The sequence below is a fragment of the Fragaria vesca genome, linkage group LG5, assembly GCF_000184155.1.
Source record: "Fragaria vesca subsp. vesca linkage group LG5, FraVesHawaii_1.0, whole genome shotgun sequence".
In the NCBI taxonomy this organism is placed as follows: domain Eukaryota; kingdom Viridiplantae; phylum Streptophyta; class Magnoliopsida; order Rosales; family Rosaceae; genus Fragaria; species Fragaria vesca.
The window spans coordinates 11609364-11626038 of NC_020495.1; the positions used below are offsets into that span (position 1 = coordinate 11609364).

At 37.6% G+C, this 16675-nt stretch overlaps 1 pseudogene across 1 annotated transcript; it reads right to left on the bottom strand.

The window, feature by feature from the left end:
- Positions 1–8093: 8093 nt before the first annotated feature.
- Positions 8094–16011, bottom strand: LOC101293497 (annotated as a pseudogene). Its single transcript, XR_184804.1, has 6 exons — positions 15356–16011; positions 14891–15135; positions 14453–14663; positions 9677–11429; positions 8943–9478; positions 8094–8591 (listed from the first exon to the last, which is right to left on the bottom strand). The product of XR_184804.1 is annotated as a probable LRR receptor-like serine/threonine-protein kinase At4g08850-like (transcript).
- Positions 16012–16675: the final 664 nt, after the last annotated feature.

A 16675-nucleotide genomic window follows, 5' to 3' on the forward strand; every position in this document is an offset into this window, starting at 1 on the left:
TTGAAATAAGAATAGGACAAAACAATCTTGATCCCGCCACTGATAATTACAAGGAAACAACAAATCAATAAAATTAATGTCAAGCAGTGACTTGCGGGTCATCCCACTTCGGCACTCCCAAACAATGAACCTATGTACGTTTTGGCACTCCCAAACAATAAACCTATGTTGCACGGACACTCCATTAGAGTGGAGTGTCGGACACACCCGACACGCCGACACACGCCCGACATGGGAAAATACGTGTCCCACGTGGCGTGTCGGAAAATATTGATTTTTCGGACACGTTGACCGACTCGTTACGTCATCTCAGACACGCCACATCATCATTTATCAATTTTTTTAATTAAAAAAAAAGAAAAAGAAAAGGAAACCAAAACCCAAATAAAGTTACTGTCTACTTTTGAAAGCAAATTACTGCCAAGTTTTGTCAGCAACCTACTGCAAATTTGATGTTCTTTAATGTTATGTTTTAAGTTAGAGGTCTTGACACGACCCACCCCGAATTTCACCCTGAAACCCGGAGTAAGTCGTGCGGGGACCACCTCCAAGGAAAATTTACCGAAAAGATTGGTAAAACCTTCTTTGGAAATGGACAACCCTAACCCGAAAAATTTCCAATTCACACTCTTACTACAGCACGTCCAAAAAATAATATAACACACAATTATCTAGCTAAATAAAAGCAAATATTATCCTTCAGAAATTCTAAACATAAAGTCAACCGACCGAGCACACCACCGAAATAATATACAATAATCCCAAAGTATTCAGAGCTACTAGACACTAGTGGAAGCAAGAAAACACTAGTAGGTTAAATAGGTAACCTACTGATGAAAACTGGCGGAAAAGCGGGTAACTATGCCTCATCTCCTACTAGGTCCAACCTGAACTCTGCAGACTGGGCAATTTAAAATGAAAGAGCCCAGGGGGAAAACATGTGGAAACAGTTAGAAGTGAGTGGACAAAATAATTAAATAAAAGTATTTCTTTATGCTTTCCCCAATTTAATTTCCAAATAAAATAATACTGCATGCAATCGCTCAAAAATGCTCAACTCAAAAAATTGGTAACTTCACGACCAGCACCGGCTAGTCTCCAAAACTTAATAAATACAGCCTCTCAGGCTAAATTATATATAAACATATATAAGTGTATGTATTTACACTCGTCAGACTCCTTGTATGAATTCTAAGAACAAATTAGAAAATAGAAATTCATACAAGGCTACTACGCTTGCGTCTAACGCTCACGTCACACCATAATGGAATTGTATCTCAGATGGCGGAAAAAGCACGAGTGTATATACGTGTGGACTCCCTATATGAAAACCTAAATAAACCAAATAAGAAAATAGTTTTCATATAAGGCTACTACCACTACCAGGACAAGCACTTTAGCCGACAAAAAATTTTCGTCGGCCTGTTAGCTTAATTCGTCGGCTAAGATTTCGTCGGGAAAAGGTCGTCTGTGATGACTTTAGCCGACGAAAAAAAAATTTCGTCGGCTATAGTCCCGCAGTTTAGCCGACGAAAAACATGTCGTCGATTTTTTTTCCAGACTTTAGCCGACGAAACAATTAAGATATTCGTCGGCTAAAGTCTGTAATAAAAATTTTTTTCCCAGACTATAGCTGACGAAATATAGTATGTTTCGTCGGCTAAACCTTATAAAAAAATTTAAAAAAATAACTATAGCCGACGAAATATTGTCTGTTTCGTCGGCTAAACCTTATAAAAAATTTTTAAAAATAACTATAGCCGACGAAATATGCCTAATTCGTCGGCTAACCTTATAAAAAATTTAAAAATAACTATAGCCGACGAAATATGCCATAATTCGTCGGCTAAACCTTATAAAAAAATTTAAAAATACTATAGCCGACGAATAAACCTTTAAATATCGTCGGCTAAACCTTTAAATATCGTCGGCTAAAGTTGCTGGTTTTTGAAAAAAAAAACTGCACAAACTTTCGGTCACCTCCAATCACCACCAAAATTTGACAGAATCTTCTTCTCAACATTTCGAACAACTTTCTAGAAGAAGTCGAAGCCCAATTCTAAGCCTAAATAGGTCAATTGAATCAAAATATAAAAATCCCCAATTTTAAACCCTAAAAACTTCAAATCTTCGATTCTCCTCACACACACCGAATCGAGCTACCAAATTCTAGGGGAATGTAGTACTAATCAAACTCAACTTATCTATATATAGAACTCACCAAATGGTGACTTGAGGAAGGACAAATTAGATCGACACCGAATCCGAACCGGCCGAGTTTTGGAGCTCGATTTATCTCTCACGGCGGCGCCACTCGATGCACCACCTATCCAGCAATGAAGTAGAGACGACGGCGAAGCTTTTGGGACAAGTGTGGCGGTCTCCGGTGGCTTGACGGCGGAGCTAGGCCGAGAAGAAAATCTGGCAGGCGAAATAGACTTCTTACCATCCACCTTCGGTAATATAAAGAACTTTAGCCGACGAAATTCTTTATTTTCGTCGGCTAAACTCTTTTGAAAATTTTGAAAATTTTGGTTGACCGCCAAAAAATTTTGGTTGAAAATTTTGAAAATTTTCGACTTTAGCCGACGACTTTTCATATATTTTCGTCAGCTAAAGTCTTTTGAAAATTTTCCTCCAAATTTGGTTTACCGTCCAAAAATTTTTGACCTTAGTCGACGACTTTTTTAATATCTCGTCGGCTAAAGTCTATAAATTCACGAAAACGCTCATATCTCCCTCTATATTACGTAGTTTGGTCAAACCTTCCACACGAAAAACTTTCACGTAGATGAGACGCAACCGCCTATATAAAAATTTTGAGACATTTGCCTTCCGAAGATAGGGCTCCCCATAGGGAATAATAACGGTAAATAGAGTTGACCGCTACTATCGGCACCGAGACTTTACCCGATTTACGTGATTTTTGAACCATAGCCGTATTTCACCATTCTGAACATATCTTATTTCACGAGATTTTTGATAATTTTGCTTCCTATATAGAGTTGGTTCACAAAGTTGTATAACCTACTAAACAAGTTATACAACATTAGTAGACACGTTGTGATTCCGATGACTAAAATTCACAAACCAAAATTCGAACGTCAGATATGATCATTATGATGAAAGATGTCTATGGTAAAAAAATTCAACTGGATCCGACAACGTTAAGGACTCGATCGAAACGGGTAACCCTAATCCATTGTCACTTATCACACGAAAACGCTCATATCTCCCTCTATATTACATGGTTTGGTCAAACCTTCCACACAAAAAACTCTCATGTAGATGAGACGCAACTGCCCATATAAAAATTTTGAGACATTTACCTTTCGACTATAGGGCTCCCCATAGGGAATAATAACGGTAAATAGTAGACACGTGATTCCGATGACTAAAATTTACAAACCAAAATTCGACCGTCCGATATGATCATTATGACGAAAGATGTCTATGGTAAAAAATTCAACTGGATTCGACAACGGTAAGGTCAACTCTAATCGGAAATAAGAAAACTGCATTTTGAAGCCCTAAACGGACTCGGATGGCCAAAAAGGCCCATACATCTTGGCATTAACGATGAGTTTGACTCGTAGGGCCGTTACGCATCCGGAAAGGTATCACAATAGTCAATCGGACACCAAAAACCAAATCTACAGCATAGTGAATAATAAGGGTAAATTGCATTGACCGCAACTATCGGCACCGAGACTTTACCAGAATACCGTGATTTTTCAACTGTAGACGTATTTCACCATTCTGGTCATATCTTATTTCACGACTTTTTTGCGTTTGAAGGTTCTACGTATAGTTTTTTTTTCCAGATGAGTTGTTGTCCAGATTTGCAAATATAAGGCACTTTAGCCGACGAAATTATATTTTTCGTCGGCTAAACTTTCAAAAATTTCGTTGGCTGAAGTTCACTGACTATAGCCGACGAAAAAAATTATTCAGACGATGAAATTTTAATTTCGTCGGCTAAAGTTGACCATAGCCGACGAAAATTTTTAATTAGCAGACGAAAAAATAATTCGTCGGCCTGGTTTTTTTATTTTTGTCGGCTAAAGTCTTTCTTCTGGTAGTGTACGCTTGTGTCTAAGACTCACGTCACACCATAATGATATTTTACCTCATTATGGCGGATTAAACACGTATGGCTAGCTAGCATTTATATATACATACTATCATCATAAACATCCAATAAACATAACCACCGAAAATCTCATTTTCGGGATCTCTCCAAAGGAGGAAAATTGCCAAATATCCGAGAAATAAATAAATCTCAGGAAAAGAAATAAATGATCAACAGATAATTCATCGCATGCTTTTCACTTAAAATAAAGGTCCACTCACAAATTAGGCCTAAGCCTGATGACTCTCCGAGGCTTCCTCTGCTCGGGCCTCCTCTCGTCCTGTTCCAAATATATAATTAATTTCCCATCAAAAATCCAATAATTAAACAAAATGGGCAAAATTAAACGTGAGCCTCCCACACACTCATCATTGCCCAAATTCACCATTCTTAACTCAATACGGCTCAAACTTCGCCGAACATACCGGCAGCCGTAAAAACAACTTCCCACAGAATACGACTTAAATCCTACGGCCGGATTCTACATTAATTAACCGCCAAAAATACCAAACCTCGGAAATTCACAAACCTATCCAAAACTCATCCAAAAATTCCATAACTCACTTCAATAAACTCCCCTTAATATTCCAAATCTAAAAACATTAAAATCTCCCACACAGCTCCGGCGCCGGCGCCGGCTCCGCCGGCAGCGGCGGCCGATTCCGGCGACCTCCAATTTCTACCAAATTTTAACAGAATAATCCTCTTATCAGGCACAACAACTTTCCTAACTAGCACTTAGTCCAATTCTAAGGCTAACTAGGGTAATCGACTAAAAACATCCAAAAATCCCTAGAACTTCAATTATACATTTCTCCATAACCACAAGGAGATAGACTTATTCCTTTTGAGAGGATACTCACCTTGATGAGAGCTACAAAATGAGCTAAGAATTGCGAGTTTTGGTGGCCGGAAATGGGATTTCCGGCGAAATGCTTCCCGGCGTCTCCGGCGGGTTTTCTCCTCTTCCGGTGGGTTAGAGGCTCGGGGGCTAGGCCGGGGAGGGAGAGGAGGAGATGGGGGTCCGAACTGGGCTGGAGCAGCGGCCGGACGCTAGCTGGATGACGGCAGCTGGTGGCTGGGAGCTTCCGGCGGAGAGGGGCTCGGGGAGCTCGGGGAAAAGAGGGAAGGGAGAAAGAGAGAGAGTGAAGGAGGATATGGGCTGCTCACACCCGGTCCATAACCCTTAAACCCAACAAATTTTACCCACTAAAAAAAAATACCTCTTTTTACCACCTCAAAATTCACTCTTTTAGATAATAACTTTTTCATGCTAACTCCGATTTTAACACATAGCATGTCTACGAACTCGTATTAACGTCCTCTACAACTTTCATGAAGAAAGTTTCTCCAAATTCTAAACGGAAAAGAAAGTCAACTTTAGGGTCTTTAGGTAGTAAACGGTTATTCAACACGGTAAAAGACTAAAATAATACCAAAGTAAATAACAGTAAAATAACTTAAGAACCGGGGTGTGACAGGTCTGATGCTTATAATATTGTTAATTATGCACTTCTATCATTTGCATTTGACTCTTTATAATGTTATTTCTTATGGTTATGCAATGAATTGAATTTAGAACATTATTTTGGAAATGTGATGAACTTATTTTATATTTTTTATTTATTAAAAATATATAAATATATAATTATATTTGCCGTGTCCAAATCGTGTCGGATATTCAGTTTTTGAGCTTTACCGTGTCGGCGTGTCGCGCCGTGTCTGTGTCCGTGCAACATAGCAATGAACTAATGAAGCAAACAATTCTATGAGCAGTATTACTTTGGCGGGATTTCAAAGTGACATGGTGAATTTGAAGTTGAGCCATAGGGTTTAGAACATAGCTTTACCCCCACAATAATTAGGGACAAGCAGCAGCCAAACTAAACAAAACTATTACAAGCTTTTGTTGTGTAGCCATTAGGGCTGCCACTCGGTCGGTTCGAATCGGTAATGGGCGTTACCAATTTCAAAACCAAAGCTTTCAGTAATGAAATATGACTTTCAATTACCAAACCAAAAACTTCGCTATGAGATAAATCTTACCAACTTCGGATGTCGGTTTTTCGGTATTACCAAACTTCACAACAAATATATTTTCAAAATATAACAAAACAATACAAAACTATAAAATTTAAATATCACTTGAGTTTCTAGAGTCTGATAATACATATGCAAAAGATAGTCATTTCAGTACACATTATCGAGTATGGTTTAATTTTCTACCGAAATAGTCAAGATGTAAATGTTTCCAAATTTTTATATGAACAAGTTATGTGTCATCTATGTGAAAGTATGTGTGTGGAAGAGTCGACCAAAATAAGTCACATAAGGGCAATAAAAGCTTTTTCGTGTAATTAGTGACATTAAATTATGGTTGACCGCTTTGATCAAGACCCGAGCATTATTGAGTACAATTGAATTTTCTATCATAATTGTATTATACTATAATGATCACATCAGACGGTCGAATTTTAATTTTGTGAATTGTAATCATTGGAATCACAACATGCCTGGTAATGTGGTATAACTTATTTAGTAAGTTATATGCATATGTAAATCTTTGTGAACCAACTACAAAGTGGAAGCAAAATTTTCAAAAACCTTGTGAACTATGATGTGAACAATATCGTGAAATACGACTATGGTAGAAAAATTAGGTATTTTTGATAATGTTTTGGCCTTGATCAAGGCGGCTAACCCTATTTACGTTTGTGCTTCCTATGGGGAACCCTATCATCAAGAGAGGTAAAAACATTCCTAAATTTTTACATGGGCGGTTACATGTCGTCTAAGTGGGTTTGTCTATGTGTGTGTGTGATGAATCGACTAAGATGGGTAGGTAAGAGCGTTTTTATATAACAAGTAACATTGAATTAAAGTTGATCGTTTTAATTGAGACCCGAATGCTACCAAGTATAGTTGAATTTTTCTATTCATTGTCTTGTTTTTTACTAAATGGTATATACAATTGAAAACGTGAGATAAAATTATTAGTCTATGTGTTTTTAGAAATATAAGTCTTTAAATAATTAGAATTTCGGTAAATTCGGTATTTACCAAAAACCAAACCAACTTTTTCGGTATTTCTCGATTTCGGTTTTTTTGATTTCGATTACCAAAATTCGGTTTACCAAATCATAAATTTTCGGTCGGTTTTCGATCGGTTTGGTATTTACCAAACCAAGTGGCAGCCCTAGTAGCCATGGTTCCAATCAGTAGCCATTCGTTATTACGAATCATAGCACCTAAACGTTGCCTTAATAAACCACGACTTTTCTGCAGCTCCTTCGTCATAGGTGCTCCTGTATAATTAACTGTTTGAGAATATATACATCCACATGAGAAAAATGGACCTACTTGTGAGTCTATAAAGGTTTGAGTCATTTCATCTATTAACAATTGGTTCTGAATAAGTTATTAAAGCAGATCACCTACGTGTGCATGTTTAACGATCACACAAGTTTTATGTCACCCAGAAAATTGTCTAGATATATTCACCCACATGTTGTGAATATATACATCCCACATAAGAAAAATTAGACCTTGTCGGTTTATAAAGGTTTGAGCCATTCCATGATACTTATGATCTGAAATTTGTATCCAAAATCATTTGACAACAGATGAAGTGACCAAAATCTAAACCGCACTTCATTTTTCTGGGATAATAATTTAATGAGTTATGACGTACGTAGGCAACTGTAGTGTGAACAATCTGCTTGCGTGGTACTTGTTGTATTTAACTTTGGTCTTGGCATTGGGTCCCCTAATTACTATATATGTGCATGGAAAAATAGGAACATCCTGCAGAAGTAAGCGAGAAAGGGAAGCCATGCACAAGACAAGGGATATCGTGGACAGATGTGTAGTGACACAGCTGTCAAAGGCTGGAAATGGATCCACAAGACATGATCGACTTGCATTGAGAATTGAGATGTTTCCATTATTAGGAAGAAAAGTATGGCAGGTGAATTTGGAGCTCATTACTATGAAAAGCCTGCACTGGTAAGAGCTAGTGTTTCATACAATTTGAATTTATCTAATAGCTCATTCCCTTACTCTCAACTTCGATCTCAGGTAGTGAAACCATTGAGGGTAAGCAATTCACCACATGTTATCAGATACAATGGCTTTGACAAATGCAGCTTCTGAGTTTCCAGTTGTTGAGAAACTTGTTTCATTGTAGGACGACATTCCGGACTGGAGTTCAAGCATGAAAATGCTATCTTCATAACAGAGAGTACCTTCCCGGCAACTTCATCAGTAGGAGCAGAAATGCGTTGGTCGAAAACATCGGCAATATGCATTTGATGGGCTGGTAACACAAATGCTGATGACGATCCTGATGGTAAAGGTAAGAGAAGATCTCCTGGATGCCTTCCCATAATTATTTCCAGTGTTACCACTCCAAAGCTATAAACATCACATTTCTCATTCACTTCCATTGTATAAGCAAGCTCTGCCAACAAAAAGATCATGAAAGTTGAACTATCAGTACTGACAATTTGAAATAGAGGTATACATTGTAGTTACACAATGACTTGAAGCTTTACGAAACTGAATCATGCACAACCCAACCGTTCTACTTTGTTCTAGACAAGAGAAAGACAACAATTAAAATTCACTTATGCAATTTTTATGAAGTTGATGATAAAACTAATCATTCAGACCAGAAAAACAGTATAAAATAGGATAATATTGGAATTTCATTGCGCAATTAAAAAAAAAGAACGAAATAATGCATCTAATGAATCTGCAACGGCATAGAAACAAAACTCCCATACAGAAAGAGGAAATTAGACAATATTACCTGGGGCTATATAACCATATGTGCCTGCAAGGGCAGTCCAGTTAGCTGAGTCTGGATTTAAGAACTTAGCCGTGCCAAAATCTGAAACACATGCCTCATATTCCGAATTTAGCAGAATGTTCTTGCTCGATATGTCTCTATGTACAATTGGTGGCAAGCAATCGTGGTGCATGTAACACAAGGCATGAGCAACACCTCTGATGATATTTAACCTTTTACTCCACTCCAGCTCCTTAGCTTCATCATCTTTGCTCAGCATTGTGGCCAAACTACCCCTTTCTAGATATTCATAAACCAAAAACGAGTGTCGTGGGTGCGAACAAAAACCAAAGAGCTTCACAATGTTTCGGTGTCGCATCTCAGTTAGTGCCCTGAGTTCATTCAAGAATTCCTTCTGAAAATTCTTGTCCTCATTTCTTAGCAGATGGAATTTCTTCACAGCTACTGTGTTGGCAGATGACAAACTTGCTCGGTAGACATTTCCATGTCCTCCTTTCCCAATGCAATACATAGAATCAAAATCTTCAGTTGCATTTATGATTTCCTCATGCATGGTTTTTCCATTTAACGGAAGTACAGAACAGAATATCTCATCCATGTTACTTTCTTCTACATGTGGATGTTTCTGTTTTCTTTTTAGTAAAATTGCAAATAGAAAGATTGATAGAACTGCTACTGCTCCTATAAGAGGGAAGGTTACAAGAGCTACCAGTCTGAGGTCTTTTTTCGAGCTTTGTTTATTGCAGGGTTTCAAAAATCGAACGTTTCCACACAATCCTTTGTTCCCTGCTAATGCTTCTTGGTTAGCATCTTGAAATGCTTTGTTGTTCGGAAGTGCACCTTCCAAGTCATTGTAGGAGACGTCGACATATGTTAGCCCAAGCATGTCTTTGAAACTTATTGGAATGATACCAGAAAGGTTATTGTGGGAAATATTGAGGTTCTCCAGACTCTCCATACCGCTAAGTTCTGATGGTATCATATCTTCAAGTGTATTATGACTCAAGTCTAGTTGGGACAGTTGAGTTAACTTTCCCAACTGAAACGGAATTGCTTGACTAAACTCATTGTTGCTCAAATTCAAGTAGTTTAATTTGAGAAAGTCTCCCACAAAGCTTGGAATGGAGTCATTGAACTTGTTTTTTGATAGATCAAGATTTTCTAGATCAGTCAATGATCCCAACTCTATAGGGACACGACCTGAAAGTTGGTTATCATCCAACTTCAGCTTCAACAAAGAAGTCAGTCTCCCTAACTCCTTTGGAATAGTACCAACTAAACCATTGGAAGAAAAATCAAGTTCATGAAGTTGGGTTGCATTTCCAATCTCAGAAGGTATAGAACCAGTAAGATTGTTTCCTGCCATTCGGAGGGTCACTAAATTTGGGGACTGTCCCCAATTTTTTGAAACCTCCCCAGAGAATGCATTGTGGCTCACATCTATAAATTTAAGATCAGGATAAACACCAAAGAGGTCAGATATGTTGCCAGTAAATCGGTTCCCATTAAGATGGAGTCTGAATAAGCTGGTGCATGTTTTCAAGCTTTTTGGGATTGTGCCAATCAAATAGTTGGTGTTTACAGAAAAATTAGTGAGTAATCCGCCTTGGCAAATGTTTTGAGGCAAATAGCCAACAAACTGATTTGTGTCCAAACCGAGTTTAACTAACTTCATAAGATTTCCTATCTCCTGGGGGATAGAGCCGGAAAGTTGGTTGTCTCGGAGGATCAAGTATTCCAAGTTGCTCAAGTTGCCAAATGAAGTAGGAATGGAACCATTGAGTTGGTTCTCACCTAATTCTACCTTAACAAGAGATTTCAGGTTCCCTATCTCTTTAGGAATGGTGCCTGACAGGTTGTTTCTAAAGAGAAGGAGAAAGGTGAGGTTTTTGAGATCACCAAGTGTTGTTGGAATTGACCCAATGAGATTATTCTCCCCTGATTCTAGACGCAGAAGAGATTTCAAATTCCCAATCTCTCTAGGAATGATACCAGAAAGTCTATTTAAATAGAGATAGAGAACCCTAAGATTAGTTAGAAGACCAATTTCAGGTGGGATTCTCCCGGTGAACTGGTTTTCGGAGAGATCAAGATAAATGAGTTTAGAGAGGGAACTGATTTGTGGTGGGATGGCACCGAAGAGTTTATTCAAGGTTAGGTTAAGATAAGTAAGATTGGAAAAGGATATGAACGAAAGTTCGTGCAGCGTACCTTGTATAGTGGTATTAGCAAGGCTAATGTTGGTGACACTTCCAGCAGCATTGCACAAAATACCAGTCCAATTGCATGGACTTGTATTTGCTCTCCAATCCTTGAGCTGGTTAGTTTGACTCAGAAAGCTGGCTTTCCATTTCAGAAGAGCCTCTGCTTCAGTTTCTGAACTAATAGAAGCAAAACTAAGAAGATGAAGGAACAAGATAAAGCAGTAAGCTGGAGCTAAAGATCTCATCATGGCTTTTGCTTTGTTTATGTGTATAAAATTAAGGTCTCATCATCAAGTCTAGCATTTTCCATTATATAGTTGTGAAATTCTTCATGGTAGTGACTCGAAAGTCGAGTCTCTCGAATAATCGATCTTCTTTTGGGCAAGTGAGTTTGTAGTATACCTCAAGTCAAAGACTGAAGACTTGGAATCAATACCGACCTCGCTAGCCAGCTATGTGAACAAATGAAATAATTGATCTAGTCTTGTCTACTCTATACATACATGAGCTGCCATTATGGACTTGTTTGATAGGTATGGACAACAAAAAGAGAATCTGATCGAATTCTTAGGGCTCCTGTACATCACAGGAAATCTTAGCTCTATTTTGTAATTATAATTGAATCCGAAACACTAGATTTAGATATAAAGAGGAAAAAAAAAGGCTAATTAACGAGGAGTACCTTTTGGCTGGGCGAATTTCATCAGAGAGTTTGATGAGTTTTTAACTTCTGGAATTGAGTGAAAATGGGGGATTTTCCGATCTTGATGTTGGGTTGATGATAAGCAATTTAGGGCTTTGGCAACATGCAGAGTATCCTATAATTTACCGTTTCAAAAACTATTTACATGTTGCTGGGCTGGTATCTGTTTTCCAATTTCAGTTTCGGCTTTTAGTGTCTGAGCCCTGTATTGGTACTCCATTGTGGGTTGCATTCATTGCAGACCCCACCCCACAAGTAAGTAACTTGGGGTGTAAATACCAATTTTATTTTCTAAAAAATTCAGATAATTTTATTACTTATTCACGTTTTGTATTAAAAATACTGACAACAAGCAATCAAACTAGCTCGTATAAAAAAAACAATCAAACTATCTGACAAGCGACCTAAAGGAACCGGCCAAAATTTGGGCATGAGTCCATAGATCGTACCCAAAGCTAGGCAGCCCAAAAAAGGAAAGAAACTACATATGGGGCATAGTGACCTTTCATCGAAAAGGCAAAACGGGAGGAAAAGAGTGCAGAAATCTCCCGAGCCGATGAGCCTCCGGTTAGTTCTTCCAATTATTTATCAAGTTATTTCTCTAGTTACATTCCATTTCTTCTTTCTTTCTTTCCCTTTGTGGAGTTGTTAAAAGTAAAATCTTCCATTTGGTATGATTCCATTGAACTGTTTATCAACTTTGGCTACTCAATCCGATTCATTTGCATGTTTTTCAATAGAGTGTTGCTAAATGCACCCAACAAATTACTAAATAGACCCGGCATCAAATAATTGTCTATAAATTTCCAACTTTGTCCCTCTTATGCAAACCCAGCACCAGATGTCTTTTGCAAACCCAACACCATCTGATGAGTTTATGAATTTTGATGAATCCCACCCAGTACTTCTTGTGCGCTACTCAGACTAATAAGAATGACACATATGGATTAAGAAATGATCCTAATCCTCTTTTCTAGAATCGCATCCCTGCATATAGCTAGCTGTTTCCACTTTGCATCCCGTCCGATTTAAGCAAACGATTCCTATCGTTCCCTTCGCTTTTGTAACATCTATAGTTTAGTAATAAAGTTCATATGTGAAAACTAAAAAGCGCACCACGATTAAGGAATACCTCAACTTTCTACACTCTAGGGTTATATTATATGCAGAGAGAGCAGCTAGCAGAGGTCAAAAAGACGAGGCATCGATCTCACTATATGGCACTACATTCTTATATAAATCCATGGATCTCTCTCTCTCTCTACATTCATTGAAGAAGGGAACAGAACAAAAATACTTATGTTCATTGAAGAAGGGAACGAAACAAATATACATCTGGAAATTGAATGAAGAACCAACAATTGAATACAAGATTGACCGCATAATACAAGACCACATGTAGCAAACTAACGCAAAAGGAACCAGTGATAATTAGGGGGCACAACATCTGAATTTTGGCCGCTTTACGATTAACTGAATTTTTTTGTTGGGTATAACTAAGGGTAAATTTGGAATATTACATATAATCTTCTAAGGCTGGGTCTATTTAGGAATTTGCTGAGTCTATCTAGCATGACCCTTTTCCATACTATATATCTTCCTCGATTTGGGTTATTATGCATGTATTGTCATTGTGTTTGATAAGAAAATAATAAATTTTCTCATATATGGGATTCAGGTTTAGGAATGTGTATTGTCCTGTTTGTATCAGATTGAGGCTTATTGTCTGTATCTGTTGTTGAATTTGTTGATTGGAAACTAAAAACTGATTGTATTCTTGAAAATACCAAGATTTAACCTATGGATTGTACAAATTCTATGTTTAACACCTAATTTTTGAAACTAATCAACAATGTAAAAGTTTTGTTTCCACCTACCAAAAACAAAGGAAATTTCCCACAATGTCACTAAACACAGCAAAATCCTGGATTCTATTAGAACATAAGTACGTTTTGTGAGTTTTGTGAGGTAAGCGAGTTAAAGATTAATCCGTCCCCTAACTTGAATTAATTGAATGGAGAAAAAATATTACAAATGGGAAAGAGGGACGAGGCCAAGATCTTTCTAACCGAATAACACAAATTGAAAAGAAACCCAAAGAAATGCTAATAACAGCTGAGATAACAATCTTAACACAGGCTTTAAGCACCTTCATGGTATTTGACCAGCCAGCAGCTAATATCTTACAATACAACCTGAATGCCCTCAAACCAAAAAAAAAAAAAAAAACAACAAAAAACGTGAATGCCCAATAAAAAAACTCCAATGAATGAGGTTTTTTTATTTTATTTTAATCATACATGTACTGGATCAATGTACATATTCCTGAAAGTAATATTTTATAATAAGAAAATATCTAGGACAATCTTTATTCGGGAAATAAGACATGCTGAGAGTGAAGTATATATGTAGGAGAGGAAGCACACTCTTCAGTTTTCTGTTTCTTAGATAGTCAAACCATTGAGAGCAAGCAATTCACCGTGTGTTATCATATATAACGGCTTCGACAAATGCAGCCTTTGAGTTTCCAATTGTTGAGAAACTTGCCTCATTGTTGGATGAGACTGAGGAATTCATGCATGAAAATACTATATTCACAATACAGAGCACTTCCCCTGCAACTTGATCAATTAGAGGGGATATGCGTTGGTCCAAAACATCCAAAATTGGCATTCCAATAGCTGGTAATGCAGTTGGTGAGGACGATAAAGATGACAAAAGATCTCCCGGATGTTTTCCCATAATTATTTCCAGTGTCACCACTCCAAAGCTAAATACATCACACTTCTCATTTACCACCATTGTATAAGCAAGCTTTGCAAAAATAAAAATAATATCAAACTTTGCAATATTTATATCCAGTTTCACTACTGATAATAATGAGTTAATGGAAGCTTAAACAATGCATGATATGGTGACAAGTTTAGTGTTCAGAACATTTTGTATGCAGTGGCTGTCTATCAAAATCAAAACTCTAACAACCCCGAACCACACTACAAAAACAGAAAAAAGGAAAAAATAAAATGAAATAAAATAAAAACAATATTACCTGGTGCAACATATCCATATGTGCATGCAAGGGCCATCCAATTCGCTGAGTCCGGGTTCAAGAACTTCACAGTGCCGAAGTCTGAAACACAGGCCTCATATTCAGAATCGAACAAAATATTTTTGCTCGATATGTCCCGGTGCACAATTGGCGGCAAGCAATCATGGTGCATGTAACATAGAGCATGAGCTACACCTTTAACAATAGTCACCCTTTTGCTCCATCCCAATTCTTTAGCTTCCTCATATTTGCTCAATACTGCTGCCAAACTACCCTTTTCAAAATACTCATACACCAAAATCTGAAACACACGCCTCATACTCTGCATCCAGTAAAATGATTTTGCTCGATATGTCCCGATGTACAATCGGAGGCAAGCAATCGTGGTGCATGTAACACAAGGCATTAGCTAGACCTTTAACAATATTCACCCTTCTACTCCACCCAAGTTCCCTACCTTCTTCATCCTTGCTCAACATTGTGGCCAAACTACCCTTTTCAAAATACTCATACACAAAAAATGATTGTCGCCTATGTGAACAAAAACCATAGAGCTTCACAATATTTCGGTGTCGCATCTCAGTTAGTGCCCTGATTTCATTCAAGAATTCCTTATGAAAGTTTTCATCATCAGCGCATAACAGATGAAGTTTCTTCACGGCTACTGTGGCAACATTTGACAAAGTTGCTTTGTAAACGCTTCCCTGTTCTCCCCGTCCTATGCAATACATGGGATCAAAATCTTCTGTCGCCCTCATGATTTTCAAACATTGTCTTTCCATCAAACTTTAATATTGAAAAAGAAATTTCTTCATTCTTGCTTTCTTCTTCTGGACGCCGATGCTTCTTCTTTCTTTTTGTTACAACAGAAATTATAAAGGCTAGAAGTGCAAGTGCTCCGAGAACAGGGAAGATAACAAGAAGTACAAGTTTATTGTCTTTCTTTGGGCTTTCTTTGTTGCAGACTTGCAAGAAACTTGAGTTGCCACACAACCCCTTGTTCACTTGCAATGCTTCTCGCGAAGCAGTTTGAAATGCTTTGATGTTTGGTATTGGACCTTCCAAGTGATTGTAGGACACGTCAACATATGTTAGCCCATACATATCTTCCATACTTGTTGGAATGAGATCAGAAAGATTGTTGTGGGATATATTAATATCTCTAGACTCTGCATTTTGCTAATATCTGATGGTATCTGACCATCAAGCACGTTAAAACTCAAATCTAGTTGGGACAGTTGAGATAACTTTCCCAACTGAAATGGAATTACCTGATCAAACTTGTTGTGGCTCAAATTCAAGTAGTGTAACTTGGTAAAGTCACCCAGAAAACTTGGAATTGAATCATGGAATTTGTTTGTTGATAAATCAAGATATTGTAGATCAATCAATGATTTCAACTCTGAAGGGACACGGCCTGAAAGTTTATTGACATCCAACATCAACTTCACTATTAAAGATACGATTTAAAGGACTCCATGCACTTTTAGTTTCTGGTCTTTTGTGCTTACCAACAAAGCATGGCAATGGAAATACCTAACAAAAAAACGGTTCGTTTCGAAAAATAAAAATGAAATAGAATTTCCATTTTTGTTATGGGCTGGGGATTCAAAGTACTGATGTCCCCCTGCTTTGTTGGTAGGCACAAAAGAGAACTGCTCATGGCTCTCAATTCTCGTTCATTTCACCATTTCAGTATCATTGATATTGAAGGTATAAGGATAGTTGGCAATCCTTTCATCCTACAAAACACTTTGAGATAATGTTATCTGATCAA